We start from the raw sequence: 27,463 nt of genomic DNA on the forward strand, positions 1-27,463 counted from the left end.
TAGGATTCTATCAAAAAGCTAGTCCCTTTGCACAATACAGTTATTACCAATGTCGGTGCTGACTTCATGAACTTGGGACTGCTTAAGCTGGATGACAAGTACCTGTGGACATAAAGCATAAAGAGAAAACCAGGCTGGCCAAGATTCTAATCTGCTTTGAGTTCTTCAGGTGTATAGACTTAAGTGTGTTGGCTCCTTCATGCTTACATAATGCTGCCAAAGGGGAGTGGCCAACATACAGAGAGGTATAGGCATGGTTCTGCTATTTCCACATTCATTGACCATATAAAGGTGCTCTCTCTAATGTATGATAAGACACCAGTAATTACAGCAAGATGGAAGGAAATGTGACACAGATTACATTATTTCACTGTAGCTAAAATTAAAGAGATGGTGAAAAATTGTATATTTTCTGTGGTGGGTTTTAGAATTGCATCATAACTGAAGTCTTTAGAAGATTTTGGTGCAAATGCTTTCCAAAATAAAAATACTTTTACATATCTAATAATACTAAATATTTCAGACAATGAAGCATGGATTAAGCATTAGTTGCAGTGTGATCTAGTGTTTTTTCAGTCAAATCTTTATAAATAAACTTGAGTGTCCATATATTAGGAATTGGAATGTGCTGGTATTGGCTTAAAATAGATCAAAGAGTTTACATGTTCAGAGCTTCCAAATTATTAGTCTTATGAAAGTGGGAGTGTGTTTCTTAAGGTACGTGCACCAAAAATATATCCTCTTAAAAAGGTGTTTAGCTTTTCAAAAGGTACTGCTGAGACAGGTCCATTTTAAGACAGAATTTATTATTGCTAGATGGGTCACACCTTAAATACCCCATCTGGTTCTGGGTGTTGGGCTCATGCTTCACGTGGCTTGGCAAGATAACATAACATCTGAATATGAATGGGAGAAAATAACATTCTTCACATCTCTAAAACTGGGTAACTACATGTTAGCTACACTGACCTTTTTCAGAGAAAAGATCAAAATGTGATAAATAACTAAAGCACAAGAGAATTAGAAGAGACAAGGTAATTTGGTAGCAGATAGGAATGCCCTACTAGGTTCATCTCAGAATTCTCATAATGTGAACACCTTGAAGCCTTAGAGGCAGGCTTTCCCATAGGCCAGGACCTCATGCAATATCTGTTGTCACTTGGATATGTGCAGGATCAGAACTCAGAGTCTGCAGAATCAGCCTTTATGCTTGGCAAACAATAGGAAGCTTCCGAATGGAACATAAATCTTCTGTTTTTCTCTGATGAGCAAATCAGTCCTGTTCCACCAATAATTAGGGAGGGATGAGAAATTCAGGCCAACCTGAGTTGTAGTTGGTGATGATTCTGCTGAACATATGAAATGTAGGTTAATGTCAAAATCTCTCTTTCAAAATTTTGCAATCACATCTCTGACTCAGTAAAATCGCATGGCTTACCAGCACAAACAGTAATCAGTAAAATGGACAGCATATAGTTTTTCAAATAAATAGGAGCTATAAACAAGGGTGGTCTTTTACTCCTATGCTGTTTCACTTTGTAATAGCTTAGAATATTAAGAGAAATAAGAATTTATTTTTTATTCAAGGTCTTACTTATAAAACAGAATTCCATGTTATAAATCTGTGGATGATATACTTGTTTCCCCCCCCCAAATCCTAATAAATATATAAGTTGCAACCTGAATAGAATAAATTTCATACAGTAGCAGGGCTAGAGGTCAGTTTTGAGGGGGAAAATGTTTGTTTTGTTAATCAGTACCAATAAAAAAATTCTGTTTAAAGGATCAACTGATTTTCATTACAGTCAGGGGATATTTAGATACTTAGAAGTAATTATTACAAAGGACTGACACCAATTAAAGAAACATAATAATTATGACTCTCTTTTATGAAAGAACAAAACTGAACTTATTTCTTTATCACTGCTTGGTAAAATAGCTAATTATTATTATTATTATTATTATTATCTTTTTATTGATCTACTTATATTGTAATTTATACGTTTTACTTTTGATCTTATTGTAAACTGCCCAGAGTCCCCTTTTCAGGAGAGATGAGCAGTGACAGAAATTTGAAAAATTAATTAATAATAATAATAATAATGCTTCTAAAAGTCTCTTTCAAATAGTGATTTATTGTATACATAGTTCTTTCTTTAGTTATACATAATTATTTTTTTAATCTAAGCTAAAAATTATATTTAAAAATCTGTTTCCTAGATCACCAAGTTGATGTGGTTCTGTAAAATCAAGGAAAACTCAAGGAAATGAAAACCAGAAGACCAGAACCTTGTTAATGGGAAACCTGCCTGCTGAGGGAAGACACTTAAAAATCCTTAAAAAGCATGGAGAAATGTTTTGGGAGCTGAATTTAATGAGTCAGTTTCATCCCCTTTATGGTATAAAAATCCGTTCAGATCTATTTTGGCAACTCATAAAAATTGGCTATACCGTGATAATGACAATATACTGTTTTAAAATTACATTGTGTTCACCAAGGGTTTTCTAGCTTTTGTTGGACAGACTGAAATCAAATGACTACCTAATATTGTTTCAGTGGCATTGTCCATTCAGTTACTAATTTTGGACAAGATATATTAAGGAAATTATGAAAATTTCCCCCACTTTAACTTTACAAAAGTGAACATAAAAGGAAGCTTACAAAAGAGACTGAAACTGCAATTTTCTGCATAGTCTGCAATATCATTAGTTTACACCACCCCGGTAAGCAACTTAGGTCAAAGACAGTGCCCCTCAAAGGCAGAATGAATATCTGGACCTGATACACCAGGAGGACTGACACCTTTTTCTTCCTAACTGCAGATCATGCCAGTAGACCAACTCTCAACGTCCTTGTTACTAATGCAGCTGACTGTTTTGGAAATCCTGCTATCAATTTCCATAATACTTCTTTAGTAACTGCTTTGCCATATCAATGTGCGGTAATTACATTGCCTGATAATGTCTACACATTGCGCAAAAAAGAAAATTAATATGCCACACCTACTGTACATAGGCATAATAAAGTTCTTTCATTCTCCTTCTCCCACGAATCTTTGAGATAAATAAGTTCATGCAATTTTTTGTTGACTTTGAAATGTAAATGATAGGAGCACCTGATCCCTCCTTGTCAATTGTGCTTCAGCTTATTATTAGCATGCAAATATAAAGACAGTGTACCTAAACAGTAGATTATTGCTTTCACATCAAAATAATATCATGAATAAAGAATGAATTTGGATCCCAGTCTAACAGTGCATAATTCTACAGCACTGAACATGTTAGATTTATCTAGGTAATGTTTTTAAATGAGTCCTGTATAACTAGAGCATTTTCAAAAGAACAGGAGCTTAGATGACTTAGATGAAGAAGATAGCAGTGATGATGATGAAGATGTGATGATCGGCATGATAAAGGAAGAAGTGGGGAGGAAGGGAGAATTCCATACAATGCAAGCTTGAAATGCCCAGTTTCAAGCTCAGAATTGTTGTTCCAACTTCAAAACAGGTTGTTCCAGCTTTACCAGAAATTTTCAGTGCTGTAGAAAGCATTCTGAAAGTGTTTTGAGCTTGAAACAGTTCTGTGTCAAACAGAAACAGATGTTTTGAGCTCAAAACAAGGTCCATTTCAAGCTTGGAACATTTCCAGAATGGTTGGCACCTCACCAGAACGCTTCAGGTAAGACCAGTTCAGAGCATTCCAAACTTCAAATGGAGCATTTTGAAGACAAAATCTTCTGAATTTGAAACATTTTGCCTACCAGTGGTCCATAGATGGATGTCATTTCCTCACCCTAATTGAATGTCTTCATTATAGCTGACCAGTTTTTTCGTGGATCAACATGGAACTTTGGAGCCTAAAGAGTAGCAGTGTGAGCCTTGAGCCTAGAATTCCATGTTCTTGTTTTAGTTATGAACTCATAGTTCATTTGAAAGCCTTCTATAAGCCACGATTCCTAAATTCATCCAGGCTTCAGGAATGAAAACAGTAATTAAGTAGTACTACTGTAGTACTAATCATGGTAAATCAACATGGGTGCACCTACTTACTTCCTTTTGAGGCTCTATTTTCTGTGCTTCAGATGACTCAGCCTCTGGCTGGAAGAGGCTTACTGATATTTGAAGAAACTGGAGAACTCTAAGATTGCTTGTATATTATCAATATATTTAAAGTCCCATCCTGGAGTAAGGTATGTATACAATATTCTTTGTAGACTCAGACAAACTGTGGTGTCCCTTCAGCAACTCTGGGATCCTCTTCCATGTTTCTGGCAAACCCACCCCAGAACAAGACAGCAGCAGTTTGGGTTTTAGCCTGGATTCTGTCTTCTTCCAGAAGGAGTTTCTTCTGTGTTCTCCTTTCACTGGGCATGTCATCCATCTGTAAGATGTTTCAGATGATGTACATGGAATGCTTGCATAGCTAAAATGGAATGTTTGAATATTAATAATGGTAGTAGCAATTTATAAACCACAATTAATTACCAGAGATTTATTCTATGGTGGACTGTCACCTACAGTAGATCAAGTGCACTTGTTTGTATGATTTGTGAATGGGGCCTGAGATAATACCTGCTCATATGCCACATGACTTTGCTTCTATCACATGCCTATCTAGATGTAGGGAAATTCTTTTCTGGCACCAGATTTACATAGTGTCAACATTTCACCAATGAAAATTTCATCTCTCCTCTTTATCTACAGTATATCCTTCATACTGATTTCTCTTACTAGATACCATGAAGCCTCGTTCTAATGGACTAACTGGGGATAAGGGACATTTATTATTGAGGAATACCATTGAATCAGAGACTAGGGTAAATGACAATAATTGACATAAACTGAGAACAATAAATTTATGCAAATGGTGAAAATTGATGACTTGTATCAAGCAAGGAGAAATTTGCATAATAATGTAATTACACAAATGATGAAATTTGGTTTGCTGTGAGCAGACTCTGTGGCCCTTCAGCTGTTGCTTATCAGCTAGCTGTCTTAGAATAGAAGGTAATTATAGCCAAATAACATCTGAATGGTCTAAGATCCCTAATCCTGGCATTCATTTGGCCTTCAGCAATATGTCACAGGGATATGTCAGTATGTAAAATAGAGGTATTGCCAATGTATTCCAGAATGGCACCCCTTCTGCTGTATTCTGTTTTCCTTTGCACTGGAGTGTATGATAAATTGTAGAACAGAATCACAACTGTGTTTAGAATATCAGCATTAGGTACACCCCTCTTAGCAGGAGAAGCAAAAGATCCTAGAAAGACTCTTCCCTCTCCCTCTCCCTCTCCCTCTCCCTCTCCCTCTCCCTCTCCCTCTCCCTCTCCCTCTCCCTTCCTTCCTTCCTTCCTTCCTTCCTTCCTTCCTTCCTTCCTTCCTTCCTTCCTTCCTTTTCCTTTTTGGCTGACCAATAGCTGCACAGTTGTAGATTCTGGTGTTGATGAGTTTACATTTATTTTCAATCCAATTTTCTATCTGCAAAAATGTATAAATTTAAATAATTTCTGATGATTTTATGGAGTTAAAACAACAAAACCCAAAATACACCTTTTTAAAGAAACCCTTTGATATTTTGCTTATTCCTATTTCATTTCACAAACAAATGTTTCATAGAACCTGATCTAGTCAAATCAACAATCCCTTAGTTACAGGGTCCCAAAGGCAGAATCCAGGGGTGCCAAGGTGACTTGGGGTCCACCCAGTTCTCTCCCACCTCTGAAATTTTACTTCCTCCCAAATCTTTTAATTAGCAAATGCCAAGCAGAGTATAAACCTCTAATGTCATTTTTATTTCCAAGATTATCTCTGAGCTGCAAAGATTGACTATACCTATAACTTATCTCAGCAAATATAAAGAATGTGCAGCTCCATCACAGACTTCATTTGGAAATGTGTCTATCTGCCTAGAAGGAAAAAATATGTAAGCAAGGGATAAAAGTAGACTACCAGATCTGATGGTAAAAATTCAGAGGACCATCAGATGGCAGTAAACAGAACTTTAGGTATCTCTTCGCTCCTATCTAGTGGTGAACTTGATGTTTGCACTCCAGATCTCACATCTTAACAGATAGGAAGTTTAAATGGTTGACTTGTAGCATTCTGGTAAATCAGTGCTTTTTGAATGGCTATGTTCCTTCAAGGCACCATGTGAGTGTGCAAGCTCACCACAGCAGCCATTTTTTCAAGATCAAAGAATTATCAAAATGTTAAATGTGCTTACCAGCACAATCTCCAAAAAGATTGTCTAGACACTTTCAAAATGTCAACAGAAATCGTTTTTCTCAGTTTATATGATTTAAGTGAACCTCCTTTTATAGCAGAAATAAATCTGATCATACCACACATTTAAAGCATTACACCTGGCATTTCACAGAATTCAAGATTACCTAAAAGACCCATGATAACAGTGTTCATAGGAGAAGGTGTGAAAAATTATTAGGAGGACAGATTGGACTCTTTATCTTGAGCTCCTTGAGTGAGACAATCATCCAACTGAGGTAATATATTATAGATCTGCATGTTGGCTTTATTGTAACTTTAGTTCTGCTTTGGAGAACACTACTTGTTGGGCTGCATCTCTTCTTGCACAGTTGCTGGGTCTTTGTGTGAAATGTGACAAGCAGAAATTCAACAAAACTCAAATTCTATCTTCAGGATGGGGCAAAGTGTTACCCATTGAATGCCTTCAGGTTATTCAACTATGTTAGGTACAAAATACCTGCCAGGGTAATAAAGGAACAAGCAAAAGAGAGCATGTTTATGAGTTATTTCAATCCATAAGAATTACATTCTTGCAAGAACCTAAGAAGTTCCTCAACAATCAGAAAGCTAGAGCAAGCAGCTGCATTTATTCCTATTCCTTACGTTTCCTGTTTAAGACACCATCGTGTAAGATTTTGCAACAACCAGCCAAGAAATACCAGCTAGCCACATTTTGCTGTTGGAGCAGTTCCCAGAAAAACAATAAACAAGACAAATCTGTGTTTCTCACTTTCATTTTTTCTCACCCTGTTCTCTGTGTTCTCTGGCCTCACTCCTATTGCTACCTTGGTCTCAATTCTCAAAATGTTATCTCTTATGGTTAGAGATAGCTGCTTTGATAAATACAAACTCCACACCTGAAACAAATAGTAATGTATTATTTGTGAGAATGTGTCATTAACATGTCTATGAATAGCAAGTTGGCTTTGAGACCCAAAGAATAGATTGTTCCTCTTTATATAATTTAAATAGCTGCTTTGTTATTCAGTAACATTTTTCTAAATTTAAGTAACATTCAGAAGAAAACAGAATGAAAGAGTAAAGAGAGGAATGTGAACAAACACTAATTTAATCATTTCTTCTATTGATTAATGAAAAGTAACCTTTTCATTCAGTTTGATCCCCCTTTCGTCCCACTTAGACCCCACAAGATAAGAATGAGGAGAAATTAGGAAAGCTATAAAGTTGAGACCCTTAAAAATACAATGGAGCTGAAAACGGTTGAAACTTTCTTTAAAAGTAATATCTGAAAACAATTCAAATGCACTTAATTTAGGTAGAAAGTAGTAAAGCCGTAAAAGGCAGGCCCAGTTGCATCTTGGAGATAAAAAGAAGAATTATCATATACCAATAGGACAAATGGCAGGAAATAGAGGTTAGCAGCTTTTGAATATATGTATGCAAGAAAAAAGAGCACAAAATAGGAACACATTTATAAAGGTACAAATAAATATTTCATTCTATACTAAGAAAGATGTAGAAGGACATTTATAGAATAATGTGAAATGTTAATTCTCTGAAAAAGGAGCAACATTAATAAATGACATGGCCGAATAAAGCGGAGGCAGGCCATCTTTTTATCGTGGGGGTGGGCCCCTTTTTAAGCTATTATGCTTAGCTTTAAAGGGCCATGGGGGAGGGGAACCAATGGGACATGGGGTAAGGCTGTTTGTTTTGTTTGTGTTTTTGGAGGCTTAATAAATCTGAGGAGAAAAAGCAAAACACGCTATTACAGATTTGCGATTTGCAAATAGGTTTCAGCTACAGTACCATCTGGAGGCTTGAGGGGTCACAAGAAAGGAGCAAGAAATGCCCACTCTGTGCTAAAGTTTTATTCTCCAAATGGGTTGGACTTCAACTCTCCTCCTCCCATTAACTCCAGCTACCACAAGGTGCCAAGCTGGGGGATACGAGACTAAAGAAATTATAGGCTTGCTGAACTAAAAGCAAAACCAGTGGAGATAATGGGAGAAAGAGATGGAAAGTTACACCGAAAATATAAATGCAGTTGCATTTGGATAAGAGGATTGGTTGAAAAAACACAAATGCAACAAGAAAGAGACTTTTGGCAGCTACCCACATTGCTCAATGAATCCATGAGCGATTGTAGGTCTGGTCATGACTTAGGATTTCTCCTGTTCTTATGTTTAAATGCAATAATAGTTGAACAGTTCAATTAGCCACCATATGAGGAGTGCAAGCCAGACAGGAAAGAGGCAGCTTCTACTCTGATATGGATTGATGAAGAAGGAATGAAAATAAGACCTACCTATTTTACTTCAAAAGATATACATCCATGCTTGAAGATTGATAATGTGATTCTCTCAGGATGGAAAGTTTGAACTCCTCATGCAGATGGATCAGTGCACAATAAAGGACAGTTTTACTTCTTTTCATGTGATGGTCTCAATAATAATGAAGCCTAAGGCTGCATTTGTCTTTTTTGCAATTGTACCACCCTGCCATCCCACCATTAGCTTGGCACTGACTATAAACCTGGTTATTTCCCACTTGTATCTACTTCTTTCCTTCATAATTTCATAGCTAGTGATCTTTAGGGAGGGAGTTCCAACCCTCCTAACAGAAACATTGTTATACCTATATGGAATGTTCACAGCAATTCCATAGGGCAAAAGAGGGACCTGTGTGGGTATCAGACATAAAGCATTGTCAGGCAAACACTGCCCATTGTAAGCAGTTTGCAGTGAAATGTACAAGTTTAGATTTTGTGATTCTTTAAAATTAAGCCTTCCTATTGCATGATAATATATGATAAAAATGTATTCTCCAACACAAACACACACACACACACACAAACACACACAATCTAGGCCAGCTGCCTAGCGTGTGGTCTATGGTCTACAAATGAATCACACTGATCTAGGCCAAGCAATAGAGAAAACTTTTTACCATAAGAAGGTTATGACAATAGAAGAGACAGCAAAGAAAAGAGTTACTCTAAGCTAGTTACTCATCTTTTAGGAGGGTTAAGGCTTTTGCAAGAAGTTAATCCTGGATATTACTTTAGGAGCATTGCACAAGTTAACAAAATCCTTTTAAAAATTATGTACAACAAATTATTATTAAGACGAAGCATATTCTTTATGAAAGGATTACCAACCATCATGCATATTGTATGATGTAAAAACCATAAGTGAGGTCACATATTAATAGTTAAATTACATTATTTTAAATTATAGGGTCTTTTGCAGAAGGAATAAATGCAGTTATTTAATCCTTTCTTTGTGCTGACTTTTTTAATACACTGAACTGAAATAATGTAGAGTCCAGTGTTTATGTAGAAAAGTTTCCCATAGAAGTTATATCTAGTATAAAAGCTGAAAAATGAAACTATTTTCAGTTAATGGAGATTTTATCATGACTAGTCAGCTACAAGGTCCACTCCATTTAATGAGACTTAATTTTCAGAGAATGAATGAATGAATGAATGAACGTACATACATACATACAATTGTTACTGTTGCATTTTTTTCATAAAATTAAATAGAAGATTCCTAGTCCAACATCTTAACCACTTACACCATATAGACTTTCATACTTCGGTGGCTCATTCACGCACATAAATTAGACTTCGGCTGCAAAAATACGAAAGACCATTAGATGGCAGGAAAGAAAGTGTTCCTTGTCATCTAGTGGTTATTAGTATTTTTGCACTCCAAATCTGGCAGCCTTAATCAAAGTAAACTCACCACCTTTAGTTTCAACAACTAAGTAATTGGAGCTGCAATTCTGGGCTGCATCAACAGAGGTATAGTGTTGAGATCACAGGCAGTGGTAGTTCTGCTTGGTCTGCACTAGTCAGACTGCACCTGGAATACTGTGTCCGTTTCTAGTCACAACAATACAGGAAGGATGCTGAGTTACTGGAAAGAGCTCAGAGAAGAGTGACAAAGATGGTGAAGCGTGTGGACATGGATTTTAAAACCTATGAAGAGCAGTCAAAGGAACTGAGTATGACTAGCTGAAAAAGATGAGACATGATAGCAGTCTCCTGGTATCTGAAGGGAAGTTACAGGGAAAATGGTATGGATTTACTCTCCATAATGCTTGAGGATAGAACAAGAACAATAGGGCAGTTTTGTTGTAAACCGCTGAGAGTTCCTCCTTGTGGGGGGAGATGGGTGGTGATAAAAATTTGATAAATAAACAAACAAACAAACAATAGATTGAAGTTTACAAAGGGAGATCCTAACTTGAAACAAGGAGAGGAATTTCCTGACAATGAGAGCTATTAAATGGTAGAACAGCCTGCCTCCTGGAGTTGTAAGTGCTCCATCACTGAATATTTTCAAAGAAAGGTTGGACAACCGTTTGTTTGGAATGGTCTGGGGATTCCTATATACATTTAATTAATTAATTAATAACATTCCTGTCCTGGGCAGGGGTTGGACCACAAGACATCTACGGTCCCTCAACCCATTGAGTAATTGAGGCTATCAGTTTATCTTTCCAGTGTTGAAGGACTACTCTTTTAGCAATAAAAAGAGTTGTGAGAATCCATTTCTGTTGTCCAGTGTCAATTTCCATGTAATAGATATGTAGTTCAAAATAACATGGATATCCAAAACTATTAATTTGTCTCAAAGTCCAATTAATACATTTCTCTTGGATTTTATTTATTTATTGTGTTTTATCATAATTGTTTTAGGTGATTTTAATGTTTATGTTTTATGTGGGATTTCATTGTAAACCACCCAGAGTCTCTCTTCTGGGGGAGATGGGCGGGTCGCTAAATTTGAGTAATAAATAAATAAATAAATAAAAACTGTAATGACTTATTTAACAATTCTGGGACATCACAAAAACATGTTTTAATGAAGCATTTTTCAGTTACATCTCCAACTTTCTGTTGTTGTTGATTTAGTCATTTTTTTCTATATCAATGCAATGGAATTAACAATATTTATCTGTTGCTGTCCACTGGAAGTATTTACACTTATAGCATCTATTAACATCTTATTTGGACCAGCAGCACTTTAGCTTCAGAGACACTTAAATTATTAAAAGCGATCACTAAATTTTATGAGACGGAAAAGCCCATGTTTAGTCTTTATAGATACTTGCTATTGATAAATCAATTTGATACTTAAAATTTAAAGTCTTAGTGGGACCAGGAATTGGAGATCCTCATTGTGTCTAAATAAAGGAAATTGTCTTAGCAATTATGGTGTCTCATATTACTTAGCTTACAGAAGCAACCCAATATAAATATCAGACTGGAGAACTGCTGCCTGTCAGACTTCAGAACATTGGACTGGTTTCACAAAAAGTTTTATCCATGCTGTAGAGGCTTCCATGTTGCAATCCGAATGTGATCCTCAACTTCTCTGGGCATAGGCTCCACTGAAATTAGTCAACAGCATTCTAAGTAGACATGTATAACATTACACTTTAATGACTCTAAACAAATGTGTATCTCATCTTTTGCCTGTGATACAAGTATAATTAAGGCTACTGATCACTCAACATAGTATACATGGCATTTTTGTAACCCTCAAACTCCTTATATAAATGCAAATAATTATTGTTATAATCACTTTGATGAAATGAAGCAAACTATGATACTCTCCAAGTGTGCTAGAACTGTACCATGCTACTTGGGAGATCTGAAGGACATCAAGTTGGAGATGGTTATTCTAGATGAACATGATTAAGCAAGCAGGAAGCTAATGCTGATTATTCTTCCAAAAAAAAAAAACCCTTTGCATCGTTTGTAATCATTTTGCAGTTACATTGGCACTTGGCTATTTCAGATGTTGCTACTCAGATGCCCATTTGATTCATTTTATTTCTGAAAGTGCTCAGGTAATGTGCCATACATGTTATAACAATAGAGATAAAATTTTGGAGTTTTGAAGATGTAAGGCCATATCAAATATTTTCACTGAAGAATCAAGCTAAACATAAAATAACCTGTCTCATGATTTTCAGTAAGGCATACTGATAAATTTTGAATGGACAGGAGGACGAGGAGGAGGAGGAAGGGGAAAAAGAAGAGGATGATTTTTAAGGCATAAGAAGCATGACTGGCTTGGTAATCAGTTTAGCCAATGCTAAAGCCACCCACTTCTGGAAGAAACACAGTAATCAAGTAGTCAACACTGTTTCCTTTAATAGTGAATGCTGACCTATGAAATCAAGATGGTAGATGCCGATCCAAAGGAAGGCAGAACAGCCCTACTGAGAAACAAGGAAGCAGAATAGGCTCATGAGAATGCCAAGGTTTGCAAAACAAAGCAAAGCAGCTCCTCTAAAGGGGCATTTCCCCATCACAAGAATAATAAATATAATCACAGAATATTGAGCATTAGATGCAAAGGGAACAGAAAATTGTTTGTGCGTGGTAGAAGAAAAGAATTCCCTGTGTGAATTCTATTCCCTGCTGTCTGGAGCCTTGTGCAGAAGCAGAAACAGAGACAAGAATTCATTGCAACAATTGACTGCAAGCCTTAGTGGCTTTCTATTAAGGGGAGGGGAAGGACAAATATATTGTCCATGGACAGGGAGTAAAAGCTATAATCTTACAAAAAGTGCTTTATTTCTATTTTTAATAACCATACAGTTCAGGTAGTGAGATCCAGAAAGTTTAGACAAAGAAAAATGATGAGGAAAGTGAGAGAAGAAGAAATATAGAATGTTCTGATAATCACAAAGTAAATTGCTCCTAAATGATGAAAAGGGGCCACAGGGGCGGGGGGGGGGGCATCCACAGGGTGTGTCAGAATCTAGAAGATGGTGGGCACAATATAGTGACTAAAGACCCACCCCTTTTGTTCATGCATGCAGCGCACATAAAACAGGGTAACGCTTTGATTGTGCAGATTTTGACACCCCTTCTCGATGGATATCATTGAATGGGATGTAACTATACCAAAGGTTTCAACTGTGCTACTACTGTGCACATTTTCTACAACATTTTCCTATACTATTAATTTTCAAGAAACTGAGAGAAGGATGCTACTAATAATGACCACAGATGGGTCAACACTAAACTGCCGATCCCAGAGATCTTTGAAGGAAATGTGATAAAGCCATAAAAGAAATAGACAACTGTTTTTTAAACATCAATATGATTGAGGCTGATCCATCAGTTCTCACTTTCAGAATAACCAGTTGAGAAGCTTCATTCATACAGTCTTAAATTGCTTTTTTAGGGCTGAATGGCTCACAAAAACTTCCTTGGTTACTCCAAGATCCATCCAATCTAGGATTGTATTTCCAGTAGTGAACAGCTCAATGCCTCTGGAAGCTCCTCACCATCTATAGGAAGATGGTGACCACTTTATTCCCCCAACCTGATTAACTAATAAATCCCTATGGGGTATCTTGTGTAATAGTTATTAATGGGTTAATAGAACTCAGAACCACAGAAATTACTTTTTTGAAATCCCTCATAAAAAGGGAAGGGAATTAGAAACTGTTAAATCTTTGATGCTTCTTGTTGATGTGCAAATCCAGGATGTCAAAACAATGAGGGTAGCAAAAGTAAATGCTGGGTGGTAGTTGTTTATCCTCAATAAATCTTGAAAAAGAAGACCATGTGAAAGATCTATTAGAAGGTGTACTCCCCTCATCTGTCTTCCATTTTTGCTTCCTTGAAAGCAAAATTTAAAACAATATTCCCCTAGGATAAGACAGTAAAATTTCATGTCATTTTGATTTTATAATCTGCAGGACCTGCTGGGTTATTGATATGGGCTGGTGAAACATCACTCCAAAGTAGATTTGCTATTTATGTAACTGATCGTCAAGTGGAAAACTGCAACTCCACTGTTCAGTTTGGTAAACATGGGCTTGTCTGTCACCTCTCATTGTTCCTCTTCAAAATACAGTTGACACTTTATCTGGCAACAGCTTTCTTTAAGAGTGCTGTATACAGAAATCATGTTTCATCACCAAAACTAGAATTTTCTAAGCAGAAGATAATTTCTGCTCAGTCTTAAGGGGTAATTAATTTTGAAAATGTGCATGTTATAACACAACAATACTGTAATATGGAAGACAGAAGATTCCAAGACAGATAATGGAGCCAAATGCTCTCTTCTTCACATAACCTCCTATTCTTTCTGCCAATGTCATCCAAAACAGATTACTTTTCTTTCATGAATTGTCCTCTTGAATGATTCATACCTGTTGTGTTATCTGAAGCCCTTTTGAGATCCTCTTGTGGATTCAGCTGGCCATCAGCTGAACAATTGTTAATTTTAACACTATAAAAGGTTCTGATGCCAGAGAGATAGTGTTCAAGGGGAGAATTAATTGTAATGTATCTTCTAATCACAACAGGTTTCCAGTTTCCAGTTGTATGTATTTTTTTAAAAAAATAAAAGTAGTACACTGGTTCTGAGGTGATGTTTACACTCATACTTCCTATAAACATCTGGACAAACAAGAAGCATAGAAATTATTTCTTGACTCGCTGAGAAGATTTATCCAGAGAATGTGACAGGACAGACCAGAGCCTCCTGACCAGTTGTACAGTACATCAGATCCCTCCCAAACTAAGGCAGACTTATCTGATCATGAAATATCTGATAGGCACCTTTGTATTTCCAGGAGGGAAGACCTCAGGAGAGAACAGGAGGAGCAACAGACAGAGAAAAATTCAGGTTCCACCAAAATGTAGGTAGATTATGTGGACAGTTTACATTTAGATTTCTATCTCCCTTTTCTCTGAAAGCCAAAGGTGGTTTATTTGCGGAGCTCCTTTCTTTTTGACCCTACAACAACTAACTTTTGAGGTAGATTGGACTGAAAGAAATTGATTGGTCCACAGTGAGTTTGCATGGCTGAGGAAGACTAGAACCTGGGTCTCCCAAGTTCTGGTCCAACTTCTAGTTCCTCCACTACTTCCATGAGGCCAACAAGATATGAATATCCTTCTCTTCATATCTCACAACAGCATGGGAAGCTGCCAGTTTTCCTAGCATGGTTAATGCTTCTATGTAGTTTACTGTGTCAAGAAAAAGCTTTTTGACTTGGGATTTTCTTTATTTGGAAAAACATAAAAGTTTCATGTACTGAACTCATTGGGACTTACTTCTAAGTGGGACTGCACTTACTTCTACCTGGGGACTGCACTATAAGACAAGTAAAATTACTACTTCAGATCTCCTGCTGAAGTTGTCCTTTAAAGACTACAGACACTGTCTCCTGTAATGTCTCATTCAAATCAGGGCTACCATAATCTGGACTGCAAAAATAAAGGTGACTGGTAGACATGAACAAGGAAATATAGAAAAAGTTGCTGTCATTCAGTGGTCTTCTAGATTTTTGCAGCCCAGATATAATAGCTCTAAATCAGACCTAACGCAAAAGGTAGATAACGAAAAGACAGACCAAGTGTTGTGATGTCTGATGTAACTCAGCTCTGAGTTCATTTCAGTCAGAGCCAACATGATGGATCAAAGGAATGATGTGAGTCTGACTGTATCTCCCATCACCACTTTTGGCCATGTTAGCTATGGCAGGTGGGAAATGTAGCTCAACAGGATCTAGAGCAGTGTTTCTCAACCGTGGCAACTTTAAGATGGGTGGATTTCAACTCCCAGAATTCCCCAGCCAGCATGGACAGTATTGATGTATTGTTCTAGTTTAAAGAAGGGAAATTAAGGTAAATGATGTAGAGATGGAAGAAATGATGGTGCTGGAAAAAGCAGAGTCATAGAGCAATAAAAGGACAAAGGATAAAGCTTTATCTGAAAGCTGGCAAGCTGATAGAAGCACAAACCAAAGAAAGCAAGGGAAATAATATAACTCTACCATAAGAGAAGACTGCTTCAACTGAGTTTAAAGAGAAAACGTAACCCACCCACCCACTCCCCACACACAAAGAGTTGAGGCCTTGACGTGTCTACCAACAGGCTTTACCTATCCAATAGACCAAGGGTTGACAGAGATAGGGTGCGGGATTGTTTGTTTCATCTGCAATTTCCCAATCTAATCTACAGCCTTGAAATCAGGAATGGCCTTCCATTCCAGTATTAATCAAGTCTGACCTCCTTAGCTTCTGAGCCTAGACAAGTTCAGCCAGGTTGAATCTCATGGTTATCTTCTGTGTTAGATCACCTGCAATATTTTACAGGTGTACCTAAACAGCAAACTCTGAAAGTGACGAGGAGAATTTGTGCCAAATTTCAGGTTTTCTTGGAATAATTGTGAAATGGCTGTAACAAATCCAGTCAAAGATGAATATAATGCATCTTCCAAACAATTCATATATTGGTGGTACCTCCTTTGGACTTTTGTAGCAATTTGTTGAGTTTCCTGACTCTACCCTTGGTTCTTTAATTCAGGTCCTGGACCACTCCTATTTCTGCTTTTGCCATTTTTTACATTAGGTGGGTCTTTGGGAGACACACTGCCACTTCAAACTGCTGATGCTGACCTTCTGAGCCATTCATACAGGAGTACTTAATGATTTGATTGATTTGATCAAAATACATGTTCTTGTGCATTTGGCTCAATCATGCCATCAGGGTCACTTAGTTCATCCATGTGTAAGAATGGCCACCTTACATTCAAAGCCTTTCCCCATCTTATTCCTAATATTTAGAATAGAATTCACCTTGAACCACATTTTGAATCTGATCTCTTGAGTTTCAGAAGGTCTGTAAAATGCTTCTTCTTTCAGGTCTTTTATGAAACTGAAAGAATCATTGACAGTTTAAATTATGGTAGAGTTGGGTTTGGATAAAGTTTGTTAAACTGACAATTTCAATTTAATTAGGAATAAGTGCATATCAAATAAAAATAATACTGGCACTACGTTATATATTTTAGTTGTTGTGCCTGATTGTTCATATTAATTTAAATAATTTGATTATTTAGAATTTCCTCTGATGATTTTAGTCTGTGGTTAGCCGCTATTAGAAAGCAGGTTTTGAAGGAGCACACACATTTTATAGATAAATAAATAATAAAACCCTTTTTGGTTTTATGTGAAGTTCTTTTTATTTTCCCAAGAGGCCTTTTAAGTCTAGTGGACTGGTAAATCTAATGTTAGTTGATATGTTTTATATTCTGCTCTTGTTTTTGATCTTAGGCCTTGCTTGAATGCTGCTCACATTTTACTGTATTTTTTTTACCTTGGTATGTTCAGCTTCTTTGTTCTTATTGTATAAGGTATTTGGGGGGGAGGCATTGGTGGGGGTCAGAAAAGTCAAGAAGGTTGTTGTGACTGTGCAATTAAAGGGCGGGGCTTCAATCATGTGGTTGTGACTCCCATTTTTACTTTTTCTTACCTTCCCTGCAGATGTCCCTGGAATTTCTGGAAAATATACAAATTGTAGGTACAATTTATATATCCAATCAATCATATTAAAGATTAAACAGCAAAAGCACCGCAATACAAACTGAACAGAGAGCAGACTTGGAGAAAGTGGGTTCTACTAAGGACATTGGAATGTCATCTAGCGCTTTTCTCAGCAGAGCTCAGAACGGGTGAATGGACTCAGAAACAGCCAAACAGCAAAAATTTACTCATTCCGTAGCTTAAAAGCAGTTCTCATTTTTCAGCCATCCATGTCCTGAATTGTGGGTTGTTTTTTTTTATAAACTGAATGTAGGTAGGCAGAACGGTGGACAGAGTTTCAAAGGAGCAACTGAGAACCAGTGATTTTCTAAGCTGATGATAGCATGCCCTTAGGTTTGCTTTCAAAACCGTATTATGGTTGGCACTTAGCCCTCCCTGCCCCCCAATGTCAAGTAAGATGTGGCCCAACCAGCCTTAAAGACCGTATGAGGAGAATGCATAATGGAGCAACCAGATATATAAATAGAATAATACAAAGAAACATGATCTGCTACCAAAGCTATAATTCAATCCTTTTGCAATGCAACTGAAGACAAAACTGGGTTTTGAGTAAGCGTTACAATCCATAGACTGGACTCTATAACCGTGCCTGGGTCTAAAACCTTGAATGATTGTGGTCAATCAATAAGGTAGGGAAATAAAGAAACCTAATGACTGTGTCAGAAAGAGGAAATATTAGTAAATACTAATTTTGGATTAAATGTACAACAAAGAAGCCCATTCCACACCCACTTCCGTTGTCCTGCAAAGCCCCTCATCTTTTCTTAGCCAGGCACACCCCATTCCCTTTATCCTTCTCTCCCTTCTTCCTCCTTTTAAAGGCAGGCCATACAAAGGCTGGAACAGGTGGCAGACAGCAGTTGCAGAAACATTGCCCTTTTATTCTGTACACTTCTCCTCCTGTCAAACCAAGAGGACAAACAGACACTAATAGGGGTTTAATTTTAATAGAGGATATTAGAAAGCCAAAAATATACACATGCACATCAAATGCACATATCTTATGTATTCTAAAGTAATCTTTTTTCAACCATCCTAGCTCGAGAGAACACTTCCCAGAGAAACTCACTGGCCTCTATGGAGATTTGGGGGATTTCTAGAAATCTGTCTCTGTCTTTAGCTTCCCAAAAACTCCAGATCCATAAGAAAACCCATTTACTAGCTTTCATTCTAAAACCTAGAATATCCTTTGGCCTCACCCACTTTGAATGATGTTCAGTAATCCTATGACTATAACTGAATTGCTTCTTCAGTATTCCAGATGGAGTTGTAGCAAGGAAAATAATAGTAGACCTGATCATTCAGAAACACTACCTAGTCCATGAGAGAAACCTTTCAAAACATTTTCTTTTTCTTTCTTATCATGGTCACAATAACATACTGTAAGCCAGTCTTTATGCCAATTCTTTTAGAAAGAACTCTGCATTAAAATGATTGAGTAAATTAGGCATCGGGCTGCTCCTCTAACCAAATAAGTATGTTGCATTTTGCCTACAATGAAGCACTGATGTCATGTCAGCTTGCAATAATGCCATGCCGCTGTTCATTTATTTTTGCCAACTGCATATTTAATTATAGCAATGCCAAATGCCACATGGCAGAAATCAAAACCCCTGAAGGAAAAAAGGTGTCAATCCCCATTTCAAAAGCTTATGGCTAGAAGAGGAAGCAAGGGATTATGATGTCACAAAACAAGAGCCCTCTTCCTAGGTCACCCTCTGATGTCCCTAGAAACCAGTCCCATTCTGCCATGCCTCATCCAAGATCTACTGTAACCAGCTGAACAGACAGAGGTTGCTATGCAACCTCCTTGCACTGCTTAATTCCTATCCCTTCAGATCCAGGCATCAGTCTTGTCTGCAGCCAGGAGTGCCAGCTATGAGGGACCTTTGGGCACCAGACCACTCCTTCAGCAGTTATCCTCCTTCTTGCTCATCCTCACTTCTGCTTCCACTGCCCGTTCTCACAGACGCATTGATATGACCATCTAGTTGGAGAAGCCAAGCCAAGCCAAGCAAATTGTTGTTTTAGCTCCTTGCTCTCAGAGCCAGACATGGGCTCCTACATAGGTCTCCACTAGGACAGAAAATATGATGGCTTCATATCTGTTTGCTTGCTTGAATATTTCTTCTGTATGTTAAGTCTCTATCAATATATTATTGACAGGTCCATGGGAAAATAATATGTATACCATGTTTGGTATACGGCTGTGCAAAATCTGCCCTCTAACGTAAAGGTTTTCTCTCCTGAGAAAGAGGTTTCTGTTTTTCTATCTCAGTCTCCCCTTTCTGCATTTATTTCCCATGCTTCTTGTTGATATTTTTGAACTTCCTTCATTGTTGGAAATGACGAAGGGTTACAACTGCTGGTGTTGATGCTTTCTGTTACACATTTTTCTATCACCCTGAAGCCTCCCTAAATCATACTTTCTCAGTCTTCCTTTGGAATTTAACTGAAACATGGAGGCCACAGACAAATGGAAAGTGGTTGTGCAATGAAATACAAGCCATCCATACCCAAACGTCTTGGTCACTTCTCATGCACTTGCATAAGTGTAAGAACATCGCATTCCATCCAGGAAAAATTCACTGAAATTCTCTTTTTCTTTGAAAGAAATTTCAAAAGCAAATACTTTTTCATCAAGCTGGTTGAAAACTGGTAAAACAAATGTTGGAGAACTTTTCTGCACAGCACTAATCTAACATTTCTGTGCATCCATAAAGTCCATATTCTCAACGTCATTTGACTGTATGCATTGAACCATTATTAATATCTTGTTTCTGTTGTATTCCCCAACCTTTTGGGGAATGGTTGCGGAATACATGATATAATCGTGATAGTTACAGTGTCACCTTACAGTATTTTCTTTTTCAATCCAATGAGCAAAGATACCACTTAATGAACAAGTTTTTAGTTTGCTTCCATTTGATGTCATCAAATCTTGGCCATTGTCTAGAAGGAATGAATCTGATCTCTAAGCTTCCATTTTTCTGGAAAAGCACTGAGGCCGTTAATGAAGAGCAGCCCAATCCAGTTAAAAGAGATAGGAGATTAAGTCCTGCATAACACTGCTCGGCCTCCATCTCTTCTGGGAATAATGACAATTCAGTGATTATATGTGATTCAGGCTGGCTCAGTGCATTAACTTATTCTTCCAGCTACCTGTAGGGGTTAAATTTGGTTGAATTGATAACTCACTCTGCATAATAAACACTCTCTTCCAACAACCTAAGAGACAGCTTTATACATGGACTTCACCAGGTGGACGACAAAGAAATCAGATTGATTACATCCTTTGCAGCCAAAGGTGGCAGACATCTATACAGTTGGTAAAAACAAGACCTGGAGCTGACTGTAGTTCAGATCATGAACTTCTTCTTGCACACTTTAGGATCAGACTAAAGAGATTAGGGAAGACCCACAGATCAGCTAGATATGAGCTCACTAATATTCCTAAGGAATATGCAGTGGAGGTGAAGAATCGATTTAAGGGACTGGATTAAGTAGATAGGGTCCTGGAAGAACTGAGGACAGAAGTCCGCAACATTGTTCAGGAGGTAGCAACAAAATACATCCCAAAGAAAGAGAAAACCAAGAAAGCAAAATGGCTGTCTGCTGAGACACTAGAAGTAGCCCAAGAAAGAAGGAAAACAAAAGGCAACAGTGATAGGGGGAGATCTGCCCAATTAAATGCAAAATTCCAGAGGTTAGCCAGAAGAGATAAGGAATTATTTTTAAACAAGCAATGCACAGAAGTGGAAGAAGACAACAGAATAGGACGGACAAGAGACCTCTTCCAGAAAATTAGAAACATTGAAGGTAAATTCCAGGCAAAAATGGGTATGATCAAAAACAAAGTTGGCAAGGACCTAACAGAAGAAGAAGAGATCAAGAAAAGGTGGCAAGAATATATGGAAGAGCTGTATAGGAAGGATAACAATATCGGGGATAGCTTTGACAGTGTGGTCAGTGAGCTAGAGCCAGACATCCTGAAGAGTGAGGTTGAATGGGCCTTAAGAAGCATTGCTAACAACAAGGCAGCAGGAGACGACGGCATCCCAGCTGAACTGTTCAAAATCTTGCAAGATGATGCGGTCAAGGTAATGCATGCTATATGCCAACAAATTTAGGAAAAGACAAGAATGGCCATCAGATTGGAAAAAAATCAACTTATATTCCCATACCAAAAAAGGGAAACACTAAAGAATGTTCAAACTATCGAACAGTGGCACTCATTTCACATGCCAGTAAGGTAATGCTCAGGATCCTGCAAGGTAGACTTCAGCAATTCATGGAGCGAGAATTGCCAGATGTACAAGCTGGGTTTAGAAAAGGCAGAGGAACTAGGGACCAAATTGCCAATATCCGCTGGATAATGGAAAAAGCCAGGGAGTTTTAGAAAAACATCTATTTCTGTTTTATTGACTATTCTAAAGCCTTTGACTGTGTGGACCATAACAAATTGTGGCAAGTTCTTATGGTATGGGGATACCAAGTCATCTTGTATGCCTCCTGAGGAATCTGTATAGTGACCAAATGGCAACCATAAGAACAGACCACGGAACAACGGTTTAAGGTTGGGAAAGAAGTGCGGCAGGGGTGTATACTCTCCCCCTACCTATTCAACTTGTACGCAGAACACATCATGTGACGTGCTGGGCTTGAGGAATCCAAGGCTGGGGTTAAGATCACTGAAAGAAACATTAACAATCTCAGATATGCAGATGATACCACTGTGATGGCTGAAAGCGAGGAGGAACTGAGGAGCCTCATGACGAAGGTGAAAGAAGAAAGTGCAAAAGCTGGCTTGCAGTTAAACCTCAGAAAAACCAAGATTATGGCAACCAGCTTGATTGATAACTGGCAAATAGTGGGAGAAAATGTAGAGGCAGTGACAGACTTTGTATTTCTAGGTGCAAAGATTACAGCAGACGCTGACCGCAGCCAGGAAATCAGAAGACGTTTAATTCTTGGGAGGACAGCAATGACAAATCTCAATAAAATAGTTAAGAGCAGAGACATCACACTGACAACAAAGGTCCGCATAGTTAAACCAATGGTATTCCCCGTAGTAACATATGGCTGCGAGAGCTGGACCATAAGGAAGGCTGAGCGAAGGAAGATCGATGCTTTTGAACTGTGGTGTTGGAGGAAAATTCTGAGAGTGCCTTGGACTGCAAGAAGATCAAACCAGTCCATCCTCCAGGAAATAAAGCCAGACTGCTCACTTGAGGGAATGATATTAAAGGCAAAACTGAAGTACTTTGGCCACATAATGAGAAAGAAGACAGGATACCCTGGAGAAGATGCTGATGCTAGGGAGAGTGGAAGGCAAAAGGAAGAGGGGCTGACCAAGGACCAGATGGATGGATGATGTTCTAGAGGTGATGGATTCGACCTTGGGGGATCTGGGTTGGCAACAACTGACAGGAAGTTCTGGCGTGGGCTGGTCCATGAAGTCACAAAGAGTCAGAAGTGACTGAGTGAATAAACAAAAGAATGGCTTTGCTGGATCAGGCCAAGGCCCATCTCATTCTCTTTCTCCCAATGACCAATCAGATGCTTCTGTTATGCTTCCAATACATACCTCTTCTCTGCTTTGATCCCTCTAACTGATGTTTGGAAGCATGCTCCCCCCGATTTTCAAGACCCAAATCCAATCCCCTTCTAAGGTTCAGGTTAATGGCCAATTTGCGGTGATGAATTCCATAAGTTAACTATGCACTCTATGAAGAAGTACTTTCTTGTCTGTTCTAAATCTTCTTCCACTTTGCATCATTAGATGACTTCTGATCCTAGTATTTTGAGAGAGGAAGAAAACTTCTTTCTGTCCCCTTTCTCCATGCCATGCATGACTTTATATGCCTCAGTCACGTCTCTCCTTGGTCATCTTTTATTAAGCTAAAGAGTCCCAAACTGTAATGGTCTGTGGGAAAGACCCTGGGAGTCAGGAGGAAGAGCCACAGCCTAGACAACCATCACGAAAAAGGTATCTCAGCCCAAAGAAGCAAAAGGGGCATGGGAAGCACCTCAAAAGGGACCCTCCCTAGTTTTCTGGAAAGTAAAAGTAAAGGAGGGGAGAGGTGCTTTAACACTTGTAAGATTCAGTTACTGTAACCTTATAATAAAGTACTCATGGTTTGTGCTTGTCTGGATTACCTTAAAGGGCTAACACAAATGTTCTAGCTGTTTCTCGTAGGGATATTTCTGATCATTCTGATCATTCTGATTGCCCAATTCTGTAGTTCTGTTATATTGTTTTTCAAATGTGGTGGCAGAACTATACACAGTATTCCAGATGCAGATGTATATTTACGTATATCATGGCATTACGATGTTGGCAGCTTTGTTTTCCTTTCCTTTCCTAGTGATCCCTAGCATAGAGTTGACATCTTCACTGAGTCCATTATGACCCAACAATCTATGTGCTGATTACAGACAGCTGAGACCCCATTAAGGTATATATGAAATTAGTTTTTTGTCCCAAAGTGAATCACTTTGCACTTATGTAAATTGAACTGCATTTACCATTTAGTTCAGCATTCACTCATTTTAATGAGATCCTTCTGAAGCTTTTAGATCACTTTGTTTTTTATCATTCTGAAAGTTGGGTGTCATCTGCAAACTTGGCCAGTTCCCTGCTTATCCCTAACATAAAATCATTTATCAAGAAGTTAGAAGCAATAGTCACAACACATATCCCTGAAAAATTCTACACCTTCTCACATACATTAAGGAAATTACCCTTGACTCCTGAAGAAGTATTCTCAGGCAAGAGACACTCAGTTCACCACCCAGAGATCAGGCCTCCTTCTGTGGGAGCATCTCCCTTATTCTCGAAATGATATCCTCTTTACCCAAGACTCTTGTTCTCACTGACAGCAAAAAAGCTGAAATCCTGGGTATGGAATGAAGCTGTCACATTACAGAAGATCTTGCCTTCATAACACTCTGGTTCTTTGAGCAGTCCTACCTTTTCCATCTTGGCTTCAAGGGAATGGACTTGTTCAACTTATGCCCAGCAGGCAGATAGTAATACATTTCACTTTCTATGCAATAAATATAAAAGTATTCTCTTCTGCTGACTGTTGTGCTCCCCGATCAAATGTTCCCAGAACATCTTATCATACTCGCATCCATCTTGCTGCAACACGTGTCAACCTGCGAGTTGACCAGCAGGGAGGGGGAGCATGGTTGGAGTGTGAATCATCTTGTTTGGGCTAGCTCCTTGCACCAAGGTCATCTACGAAGAGCCGTTACAACCATCTGCTGTCACGGGAAGGAAGGGGTGCATACCTAAGGGGGCAGTGGGGGGGAATTTGCAGTTACTGAGCTTTTAATTGTAGAAATGCACGGGAAATTTCATTTGCAACTTTTCCTTCTGTACTGAAGTGCTTTGCACCATTAAAATAGATTTCTAAGCAGAAGCTTATGAGTCATAATTAATGAGTGCTTTGTGTTGCAGTCATCACACTGACTTTTTACAGTTTCTTCATACTAATTATTGCTACTAACTTGGTTTTCGTTTTCTTTCAAGAACTCTAAGGTGCCGAAACTCAGAGGTCCAACAAATTCTTGTCTAATCTCACTGGCAGCTTCATATTTCAGAAGGTGGAAGAAAGAACAAGGGGGTCTGCTATTTTAGACCTAATCCTCACCAAAAATGAGGAACTGAAGAAATGAAAGTGACTGGAGAAAATGGTTATGAAGAGAAAAAGGGACATGTATGGAAAATGGAAAGATAGGCAGATAATCAATGAAGACTATAAGATCTTCTCCAAGATGAGCTGCGGCTTGTAGAAATATAAAAAATATACAAGAAGGCATTCTTCGAGTATGTTTCTAACATTTTTCAAGTATGTTAGAAAAATCAAAGAGAATATAGGCCCACTGCAAGGAGAAGGTGGTGAATTGGTAATGGCTGATAGTGAAGTCAATCTAGAGTCAGAGAACTCTTGGATGGGTTCTCAACAATTGTCACAGAATTGAGAAGACAGAACTCTTTAATTTTTGTTTTGCATCTGTCTTCTCTTAGAAGAGAAATGGAGCCCTAACTGGTCATCAATATGCCACTGGGGAAGGAAGAAACTGCAGTTTAGAATAGACAAGGAGACAGTAAGGGAGAATTTGGCCAATTTAAATGAATTCAGGTCTCCTGAGCCAGATGGGTTACCTTTGATGGGTACTGAAGGAACTAGTGGAGGCCATCAAAGAACTACTCTCAGTAATCATTGAGAACTCTTGGAAGGCTGGTGGGGTTCCAGAGGACTGGAAGAGAGCAAAGCATCTTCAAAAAGAGGGAAACTATGGACCTGTCACCTTGAAGTCTATACTGGGCAAGATCCTGGAGCAGATTTATCAAGCAGCATATTTGTGAGCACTTGGGTAGGCATGCTATAATTAATAGGAGCCAGCCTGGGTTCATTGCAAACAAATCATGCCAGACTATCCTTATCTCCTTCTTTGATAGAGTTATTAACTTAGTAGATCAGGGGAATCCTGTACACATAGTGTACCTCAACCTTCACAAAACCTTTGACAGAGTGCCTCAGGATATTCTCCTTCATAAAATGGTGAAATAGGGGCTTGATGTTATTACTGTTAGATGAACTCACTGATGGTGGAATGCCTACACCCGAAGCATGCTCCTTAATGGCTCCACTTCAGCTTGGAGGGAAATATTGAGTGGAGTGCTCTGCCCTGGGTCCCATTCTGTTCAACCTTTTTATCAATGATTTGGATGAAGCAATTGTTGGGATGCTTATCAAGTTTTAGATGACTCAAAGCTGAAAGGTGTGGCTGGTACTTTAGAGGAGAGAGAGGAGATTTTCAAAAATCTAAATAGGCTTGCACAGAGGGTTGAAATGAACAGGATGGAATTTAACAGGGAGGAATGTAAAGTTCTGCATCTGGGTAAGAAAAATGAAAGTCACAAGAACAGGATGGGAAAAACTTGGCTTGGCAACAGTACATGTGTAAAGGATCTGGGTGCACTTGTTTACACGCAGTTTGTTTGTTTGTTTGACTTATAGTTAAAGGCTGCTTGACTCTCATGACTCTGGGCAGATGGATGGATGAATAAAAATAATGTGACTATTTAAAACAAGGCAAGGCAAGGCGAGGCAAGGCAAGGCAAGGCAAGACATCTGGAAAAAATAATCCAAACTCTTAACAGACCAATCCTCCCACAAGAGGTCCACCACTCAAGGTCTGAGGGAATAGCCAGGTTTTAAGGACTCGTTTAAAGTTGGGGTCCTTTGAATCTCTGTGGGGATATCATTCCAGAGGGCAGGCACTGTGACAGAGAATGCCTATTTCCTGGTCCTATCAGGTCAGATCAAGTTTGATCTGTGGGAACTGGAGCATGCTAACTCTGCCCAATTGTGTGGGACAGGCAGAAATTACAGAAGAAACATCCCTCAGGTAGCCAGGCCTTATGTCATGAAGGATTTATATAGGCGGTAACTAGCGCCTTGACTTGCACTTGGAAGCCAGATAGTAACCTGTGCAGCTCATGCAGCAGAGGTGCTACATGGGCATACTGTGGCATGCCCATAACTGCCTGTGCCACTGCATTCTGGACCAGCTGCAGCTTCTGAGTGATCTTCAAGAGCAGCTCCATGTAGAACACTTTGAATAATCCAGGTGTAAAGTGACAAGAGCATGTCTTAAAGGTCACACAGTCAAGATACGGACACAATTGTTATACTCAGTGAATTTGTGCAGAGGGAAGGCCTCAACTGCAACCTGTTCCTTGAGCAGGAGCTGTGAATCCAAGAAGACCCCCAAATTACAGACATGAAATTGCACTTGAAGTGGGAAATGCAACACCTTTTGGGACTAAACATCTCCAGACCCAGGT

The sequence above is a fragment of the Candoia aspera genome, chromosome 5 (genome assembly GCF_035149785.1).
Source record: "Candoia aspera isolate rCanAsp1 chromosome 5, rCanAsp1.hap2, whole genome shotgun sequence".
NCBI classification, from domain to species: Eukaryota; Metazoa; Chordata; class Lepidosauria; order Squamata; family Boidae; genus Candoia; species Candoia aspera.